The sequence below is a fragment of the Athene noctua genome, chromosome 10 (assembly GCF_965140245.1).
Source record: "Athene noctua chromosome 10, bAthNoc1.hap1.1, whole genome shotgun sequence".
Classification (NCBI taxonomy): Eukaryota; Metazoa; Chordata; class Aves; order Strigiformes; family Strigidae; genus Athene; species Athene noctua.
This window is the reverse complement of record NC_134046.1, coordinates 25,756,772-25,765,786: the sequence shown is the minus strand read 5'-3', so window position 1 is coordinate 25,765,786 and position 9,015 is coordinate 25,756,772.

The following is a 9,015-nucleotide window of genomic DNA, read 5'->3' as shown; positions in this document are numbered from 1 at the left end:
TGGGCTTGTCTGCTCTCGGCTCTAGGCTGGGCTCGTGGCTCTGCTCTGGGCTCGTCTCTGGACTCGGTTCTGGGCTGGGCTCGAGGCTCGGCTCAGGACTCGGCTCGGCTCTAGGCTGGCCTCGGGGCTCGGATCTGGATTCGGCTCTGGACTCGGCTCGCCTCGGCTCTAGGCTGGGCTTGGGGATTGTCTCGGGGCTCGTCTCGAGGCTCGGCTCTGGGCTATGTGTTCGGCTGGGCTTGGGGTTCGATTCGAGGTTCGGCTCTGGCCTCGGCTCTAGGCTGGGCTCTAGCCTCGGCTCGGCTCTAGGCTGGGCTCGGGGCTCGGATCTGGGTTCGGCTCTGGACTCGGCTTGCCTCGGCTCTAGGCTGGGCTTGGGGATTGTCTCGGGGCTCGTCTCGAGGCTCGGCTCTGGGCTCGGCTCTAGGCTGTGCTCTGGGCTCGGCTCGGATCGAGGCTGGGCTCGGGGCTCGGATCTGGGTTCGGCTCTGGACTCGGCTCGCCTCGGCTCTAGGCTGGGCTTGGGGATTGTCTCGGGGCTCGTCTCGAGGCTCGGCTCTGGGCTCTGTGCTCGGCTGGGCTCGGGGCTCGGCTCGAGGCTCGGCTCTGGTTTCGTCTCTGGACTCGGCTCGCCTCGGCTCTAGGCTGGACTTGGGGTTTGTCTCGGGGCTCGTCTAGAGGCTCGGCTCTGGGCTCTGTGCTCGGCTGGGCTCGGGGCTCGGCTCGAGGTTCGGCTCTGGGCTCGGCTCTTGGTTGGGCTCTAGCCTCGGCTCGGCTCTAGGCTGGGCTTGGGGATTGTCTCGGGGCTCGTCTCGAGGCTCGGCTCTGGGCTCTGTGATCGGCTGGGCTCGGGGCTCGGGGCTCGGCTCGAGGCTCGGCTCAATACTCGGCTCTGGGCTCGGCTCGGCTTTGGGCTTGGCTAGGGCTCGGATCTGGGTTCGGCTCTGGACTCGGCTCGCCTCGGCTCTTGGCTGGGCTTGGGGATTGTCTCGGGGCTCGTCTCGAGGCTCGGCTCTGTGCTCTGTGTTCGGCTGGGCTCGGGGCTCGGCTCGAGGTTCGGCTCTGTGCTCGGCTCTAGGCTGGGCTCTAGCCTCGGCTCGGCTCTAGGCTGGGCTCGGGGCTCGGCTCTGGGTTCGGCTCTGGACTCGGCTCGCCTCGGCTCTAGGCTGGGCTTGGGGATTGTCTCGGGGCTCGTCTCGAGGCTCGGCTCTGGGCTCTGTGCTCGGCTGGGCTCGGGGCTCGGCTCGAGGCTCGGCTCTGGGCTCGGCTCTGGACTCGGCTCTAGGCTGGGCTCGAGGCTCGGCTCTGGGCTTGTCTGCAATCGGCTTTGGGTTAGACTCAGGTATCGGCTCTGCTCTTGGCTCGGCTCGAGGCTCAGATCGCGCCTGAACCTGGGCTCGGCTCTGGACACGGCTCGGCTCTAGGCTGGGCTCGGGGCTCGGCTCTGGGTTCGGCTCTGGACTCGGCTCGCCTCGGCTCTAGGCTGGGCTTGGGGATTGTCTCGGGGCTCGTCTCGAGGCTCGGCTCTGGGCTCTGTGCTCGGCTGGGCTCGGGGCTCGGCTCGAGGCTCGGCTCTGGGCTCGGCTCTAGGCTGGGCTCTGGCCTCGGCTCGGCTCTAGGCTGGGCTCGGGGCTCGGATCTGGGTTCGGCTCTGGACTCGGCTCGCCTCGACAATAGGCTGGGCTTGGGGATTGTCTCGGGGCTCGTCTCGAGGCTCGGCTCTGGGCTCTGTGCTCGGCTCGGTTCGGGGCTCGGCTCGAGGCTCGGCTCTGGGCTCGGCTCTGGACTCGGCTCTAGGCTGGGCTCGAGGCTCAGCTCAGGGATTGGCTGCTCTCGGCTTTGAGCTGGGCTCAGGGATCTGCTCTGCTCTTGGCTCGGCTCGAGGCTCCGATCGCGCCCGACTCTGGGCTCTGCTCTGGACTCGGCTCGACTCGGCTCTAGGCTGGGCTTGGGGATTGTCTCGGGGCTCATCTCGAGGCTCGGCTCTGGGCTCTGTGCTCGGCTGGGCTCGGGGCTCGTCTCGAGGCTCGGCTCTGGGCTCGGCTCTAGGCTGTGCTCTGGGCTCGGCTCAGCTCGAGGCTGGGCTCGGGGCTCGGATCTGGGTTCGGCTCTGGACTCGGCTCGCCTCAGCTCTAGGCTGGGCTTGGGGATTGTCTCGGGGCTCGTCTCGAGGCTCGGCTCTGGGCTCTGTGCTCGGCTGGGCTCGGGGCTCGGCTCGAGGCTCGGCTCTGGTTTCGGCTCTGGACTCGGCTCGCCTCGTCTCTAGGCTGGGCTTGGGGATTGTCTCGGGGATCGTCTAGAGGCTCGACTCTGGGCTCTGTGCTCGGCTGGGCTCTGGGCTCGGTTCGAGGTTCGGCTCTGGGCTCGGCTCTAGGTTGGGCTCTAGCCTCGGCTCGGCTCTAGGCTGGGCTCGGGGTTCGGATCTGGGTTCGGCTCTGGACTCGGCTCGCCTCGGCTCTAGGCTGGGCTTGGGGATTGTCTCGGGGCTCGTCTCGAGGCTCGGCTCTGGGCTCTGTGCTCGGCTGGGCTCGGGGCTCGGGGCTCGGCTCGAGGCTCGGCTCAATACTCGGCTCTGGGCTCGGCTCGGCTTTGGGTTTGGCTAGGGCTCGGATCTGGGTTCGGCTCTGGACTCGGCTCGCCTCGGCTCTTGGCTGGGCTTGGGGATTGTCTCGGGGCTCGTCTCGAGGCTCGGCTCTGTGCTCTGTGTTCGGCTGGGCTCGGGGCTCGGCTCGAGGTTCGGCTCTGTGCTCGGCTCTAGGCTGGGCTCTAGCCTCGGCTCGTCTCTAGGCTGGGCTCGGGGCTCGGCTCTGGGTTCGGCTCTGGACTCGGCTCGCCTCGGTTCTAGGCTGGGCTTGGGGATTGTCTCGGGGCTCGTCTTGAGCATCGGCTATGGACTCTGTGCTCGGCTGGGCTCGGGGCTCGGCTCGAGGCTCGGCTCTGTGCTCGGCTCTGGACTCGGCTCTAGGCTGGGCTCGAGGCTCGGGTCTGGGCTTGTCTGCAATCGGCTTTGGGTTGGGCTCAGGTATCGGCTCTGCTTTTGGCTCGGCTCGAGGCTCAGATCGCGCCTGAACCTGGGCTCGGCTCTGGACTCGGCTCGGCTCTAGGCTGGGCTCAGGGCTCGGATCTGGATTCGGCTCTGGACTCGGCTCGCCTCGGCTCTAGGCTGGGCTTGGGGATTGTCTCGGGGCTCGTCTCGAGGCTCGGCTCTGGGCTCTGTGCTCGTCTGGGCTCGGGGCTCGGCTCGAGGCTTGGCTCTGGGCTCGGCTCTAGGCTGTGCTCTGGGTTCGGCTCGGCTCGAGGCTGGGCTCGGGGCTCGGATCTGGGTTCGGCTCTGGACTCGGCTCGCCTCGGCTCTAGGCTGGGCTTGGGGATTGTCTCGGGGCTCGGCTCGAGGCTCGGCTCTGGGCTCTGTGCTCGGCTGGGCTCGGGGCTCGGCTCGAGGCTCGGCTCTGGTTTCGGCTCTGGACTCGGCTCGCCTCGGCTCTAGGCTGGGCTTGGGGATTGTCTCGGGGCTCGGCTCGAGGCTCGTCTCTGGGCTCTGTGATCGGCTGGGCTCGGGGCTCGGGGCTCGGCTCGAGGCTCGGCTCAATACTCGGCTCTGGGCTCGGCTCGGCTTTGGGTTTGGCTAGGGCTCGGATCTGGGTTCGGCTCTGGACTCGGCTCGCCTCGGCTCTTGGCTGGGCTTGGGGATTGTCTCGGGGCTCGTCTCGAGGCTCGGCTCTGTGCTCTGTGTTCGGCTGGGCTCGGGGCTCGGCTCGAGGTTCGGCTCTGTGCTCGGCTCTAGGCTGGGCTCTAGCCTCGGCTCGGCTCTAGGCTGGGCTCGGGGCTCGGCTCTGGGTTCGGCTCTGGACTCGGCTCGCCTCGGTTCTAGGCTGGGCTTGGGGATTGTCTCGGGGCTCGTCTTGAGCATCGGCTATGGACTCTGTGCTCGGCTGGGCTCGGGGCTCGGCTCGAGGCTCGGCTCTGTGCTCGGCTCTGGACTCGGCTCTAGGCTGGGCTCGAGGCTCGGGTCTGGGCTTGTCTGCAATCGGCTTTGGGTTGGGCTCAGGTATCGGCTCTGCTCTTGGCTCGGCTCGAGGCTCAGATCGCGCCTGAACCTGGGCTCGGCTCTGGACTCGGCTCGGCTCTAGGCTGGGCTCAGGACTCGGATCTGGATTCGGCTCTGGACTCGGCTCGCCTCGGCTCTAGGCTGGGCTTGGGGATTGTCTCGGGGCTCGTCTCGAGGCTCGGCTCTGGGCTCTGTGCTCGGCTGGGCTCGGGGCTCGGCTCGAGGCTTGGCTCTGGGCTCGGCTCTAGGCTGTGCTCTGGGTTCGGCTCGGCTCGAGGCTGGGCTCGGGGCTCGGATCTGGGTTCGGCTCTGGACTCGGCTCGCCTCGGCTCTAGGCTGGGCTTGGGGATTGTCTCGGGGCTCGGCTCGAGGCTCGGCTCTGGGCTCTGTGCTCGGCTGGGCTCGGGGCTCGGCTCGAGGCTCGGCTCTGGTTTCGGCTCTGGACTCGGCTCGCCTCGGCTCTAGGCTGGGCTTGGGGATTGTCTCGGGGCTCGTCTCGAGGCTCGGCTCTGGGCTCTGTGATCGGCTGGGCTCGGGGCTCGGGGCTCGGCTCGAGGCTCGGCTCAATACTCGGCTCTGGGCTCGGCTCGGCTTTGGCCTTGTATAGGGCTCGGATCTGGGTTCGGCTCTGGACTCGGCTCGCCTCGGCTCTTGGCTGGGCTTGGGGATTGTCTCGGGGCTCGTCTAGAGGCTCGGCTCTGCGCTCTGAGCTCGGCTGGGCTCTGGGCTCGGCTCGAGGTTCGGCTCTGGGCTCGGCTCTAGGTTGGGCTCTAGCCTCGGCTCGGCTCTAGGCTGGGCTCGAGGCTCGGCTCTGGGCTCGGCTCTGGACTCAGCTCGAGGCTGGGCTCGAGGCTCGGCTCTTGGCTTGTCTTCTCTCCGCTTTGGGCTGAGCTCAGGGATCGGCTCTACTCTTAGGTCGGCTCGAGGCTCAGATCGCGCCCGACTCTCGGCTCGGCTCTGGGCTCTGTGCTCGGCTGGGCTCGGGGCTCGGCTCGAGGCTCGGCTCTGGGCTCGGCTCTAGGCTGGGCTCTGGCCTCGGCTCGGCTCTAGTCTGGGCTCGGGGCTCGGATCTGGGTTCGGCTCTGGACTCGGCTCGCCTCGACAATAGGCTGGGCTTGGGGATTGTCTCGGGGCTCGTCTCGAGGCTCGGCTCTGGGCTCTGTGCTCGGCTCGGTTCGGGGCTCGGCTCGAGGCTCGGCTCTGGGCTCGGCTCTGGACTCGGCTCTAGGCTGGGCTCGAGGCTCAGCTCAGGGATTGGCTGCTCTCGGCTTTGAGCTGGGCTCAGGGGTCTGCTCTGCTCTGGACTCGGCTCGCCTCGGCTCTAGGCTGGGCTTGGGGATTGTCTCGGGGCTCATCTCGAGGCTCGGCTCTGGGCTCTGTGCTCGGCTGGGCTCGGGGCTCGTCTCGAGGCTCGGCTCTGGGCTCGGCTCTAGGCTGTGCTCTGGGCTCGGCTCAGCTCGAGGCTGGGCTCGGGGCTCGGATCTGGGTTCGGCTCTGGACTCGGCTCGCCTCAGCTCTAGGCTGGGCTTGGGGATTGTCTCGGGGCTCGTCTCGAGGCTCGGCTCTGGGCTCTGTGCTCGGCTGGGCTCGGGGCTCGGCTCGAGGCTCGGCTCTGGTTTCGGCTCTGGACTCGGCTCGCCTCGGCTCTAGGCTGGGCTTGGGGATTGTCTCGGGGATCGTCTAGAGGCTCGACTCTGGGCTCTGTGCTCGGCTGGGCTCGGGGCTCGGGGCTCGGCTCGAGGCTCTGCTCAATACTCGGCTCTGGGCTCGGCTCGGCTTTGGGTTTGGCTAGGGCTCGGATCTGGGTTCGGCTCTGGACTCGGCTCGCCTCGGCTCTTGGCTGGGCTTGGGGATTGTCTCGGGGCTCGTCTCGAGGCTCGGCTCTGTGCTCTGTGTTCGGCTGGGCTCGGGGCTCGGCTCGAGGTTCGGCTCTGTGCTCGGCTCTAGGCTGGGCTCTAGCCTCGGCTCGGCTCTAGGCTGGGCTTGGGGATTGTCTCGGGGCTCGTCTTGAGCATCGGCTATGGGCTCTGTGCTCGGCTGGGCTCGGGGCTCGGCTCGAGGCTCGGCTCTGGGCTCAGCTCTGGACTCGGCTCTAGGCTGGGCTCGAGGCTCGGCTCTGGGCTTGTCTGCAATCGGCTTTGGGTTGGGCTCAGGTATCGGCTCTGCTCGTGGCTGGGCTCGAGGCTCAGATCGCGCCTGAAAATGGGCTCGGCTCTGGACTCGGCTCGGCTCTAGGCTGGGATCAGGGATCAGATCTGGATTCGGCTCTGGACTCGGCTCGCCTCGGCTCTAGGCTGGGCTTGGGGATTGTCTCGGGGCTCGTCTCGAGGCTCGGCTCTGTGCTCTGTGTTCGGCTGGGCTCGGGGCTCGGCTCGAGGTTCGGCTCTGGGCTCGGCTCTAGGCTGGGCTCTAGACTGGGCTCTGGCTCGGCTCGCCTCTAGGCTGGGCTCGGGGCTCGGATCTGGGTTCGGCTTTGGACACGGCTCGCCTCGGCTCTAGGCTGTGCTTGGGGATTGTCTTGGGACTCGTCTCGAGGCTCGGCTCTGTGCTCTGTGTTCGGCTAGGCTCGGGGCTCGGCTCGAGGTTCGGCTCTGGGCTCGGCTCTAGGCTGGGCTCTAGCCTCGGCTCGGCTCTAGGCTGGGCTTGGGGATTGTCTCGGGGCTCGTCTTGAGCATCGGCTATGGGCTCTGTGCTCGGCTGGGCTCGGGGCTCGGCTCGAGGCTCGGCTCTGGGCTCGGCTCTGGACTCGGCTCTAGGCTGGGCTCGAGGCTCGGCTCTGGGCTTGTCTGCTCTCGGCTCTAGGCTGGGCTCGTGGCTCTGCTCTGGGCTCGTCTCTGGACTCGGTTCTGGGCTGGGCTCGAGGCTCGGCTCTGGACTCGGCTCTAGGCTGGGCTCTAGCCTCGGCTCGGCTCTAGGCTGGGCTCGGGGCTCGGATCTGGGTTCGGCTCTGGACTCGGCTTGCCTCGGCTCTAGGCTGGGCTTGGGGATTGTCTCGGGGCTCGTCTCGAGGCTCGGCTCTGGGCTCGGCTCTAGGCTGTGCTCTGGGCTCGGCTCGGCTCGAGGCTGGGCTCGGGGCTCGGATCTGGGTTCGGCTCTGGACTCGGCTCGCCTCGGCTCTAGGCTGGGCTTGGGGATTGTCTCGGGGCTCGTCTCGAGGCTCGGCTCTGGGCTCTGTGCTCGGCTGGGCTCGGGGCTCGGCTCGAGGCTCGGCTCTGGTTTCGGCTCTGGACTCGGCTCGCCTCGGCTCTAGGCTGGACTTGGGGTTTGTCTCGGGGCTCGTCTCGAGGCTCGGCTCTGTGCTCTGTGTTCGGCTGGGCTCGGGGCTCGGCTCGAGGTTCGGCTCTGGGCTCGGCTCTAGGCTGGGCTCTAGCCTCGGCTCGGCTCTAGGCTGGGCTCGGGGCTCGGATCTGGGTTCGGCTCTGGACTCGGCTCGCCTCGGCTCTAGGCTGGGCTTGGGGATTGTCTCGGGGCTCGTCTTGAGCATCGGCTATGGGCTCTGTGCTCGGCTGGGCTCGGGGCTCGGCTCGAGGCTCGGCTCTGTGCTCGGCTCTGGACTCGGCTCTAGGCTGGGCTCGAGGCTCGGCTCTGGGCTTGTCTGCAATCGGCTTTGGGTTGGGCTCAGGTATCGGCTCTGCTCTTGGCTCGGCTCGAGGCTCAGATCGCGCCTGAATCTGGGCTCGGCTCTGGACTCGGCTCGGCTCTAGGCTGCGCTCGGGGCTCGGATCTGGGTTCGGCTCTGGACTCGGCTCGCCTCGGCTCTAGGCTGGGCTTGGGGTTTGTCTCGGGGCTCGTCTCGAGACTCGGCTCTGGGCTCTGTGCTCGGCTGGGCTCGGGGCTCGGCTCGAGGCTCGGCGCTGGGCTCGGCTCTGGACTCGGCTCGGCTTTGGGCTGGGCTCGGGGCTCGGATCTGGGTTCAGCTCTGGACTCGGCTCGCCTCGGCTCTAGGCTGGGCTTGGGGATTGTCTCGGGGCTCGTCTCGAGGCTCGGCTCTGGGCTCTGTGCTCGGCTGGGCTCGGGGCTCGGCTCGAGGCTCGGCTCTGGGGTCGGCTCTAGGCTGGGCTCTAGCCTCGGCTCGGCTCTATGCTCTGCTCGTTGCTCGGCTCTGGGCTCGGGTCTGGACACGGATCTAGGCCGGGCTCGAGGCTCGGCTCTGGGCTTGTCTGCTCTCGGCTCTAGGCTGGGCTCGTGGCTCTGCTCTGGGCTCGTCTCTGGACTCGGTTCTGGGCTGGGCTCGAGGCTCGGCTCTGGACTCGGCTCGGCTCTAGGCTGGCCTCGGGGCTCGGATCTGGGTTCGGCTCTGGACTCGGCTCGCCTCGGCTCTAGGCTGGGCTTGGGGATTGTCTCGGGGCTCGTCTCGAGTCTCGGCTCTGGGCTCTGTGTTCGGCTGGGCTCGGGGCTCGGCTCGAGGCTCGGCTCTGGGCTCGGCTCTAGGCTGGGCTCTAGACTGGGCTCTGGCTCGGCTCGCCTCTAGGCTGGGCTCGGGGCTCGTATCTGGGTTCGGCTCTGGACTCGGCTCGCCTCGGATATAGGCTGGGCTTGGGGATTGTCTCGGGGCTCGTCTCTCGGCTCGGCTCTGTGCTCTGTGTTCGGCTGGGCTTGGGGTTCGATTCGAGGTTCGGCTCTGGCCTCGGCTCTAGGCTGGGCTCTAGCCTCAGCTCGGCTCTAGGCTGGGCTCGGGGCTCGGATCTGGGTTCGGCTCTGGACTCGGCTTGCCTCGGCTCTAGGCTGGGCTTGGGGATTGTCTCGGGGCTCGGCTCGAGGCTCGGCTCTGGTTTCGGCTCTGGACTCGGCTCGCCTCGGCTCTAGGCTGGACTTGGGGTTTGTCTCGGGGCTCGTCTAGAGGCTCGGCTCTGGGCTCTGAGCTCGGCTGGGCTCTGGGCTCGGCTCGAGGTTCGGCTCTGGGCTCGGCTCTTGGTTGGGCTCTAGCCTCGGCTCGGCTCTAGGCTGGGCTCGGGGTTCGGATCTGG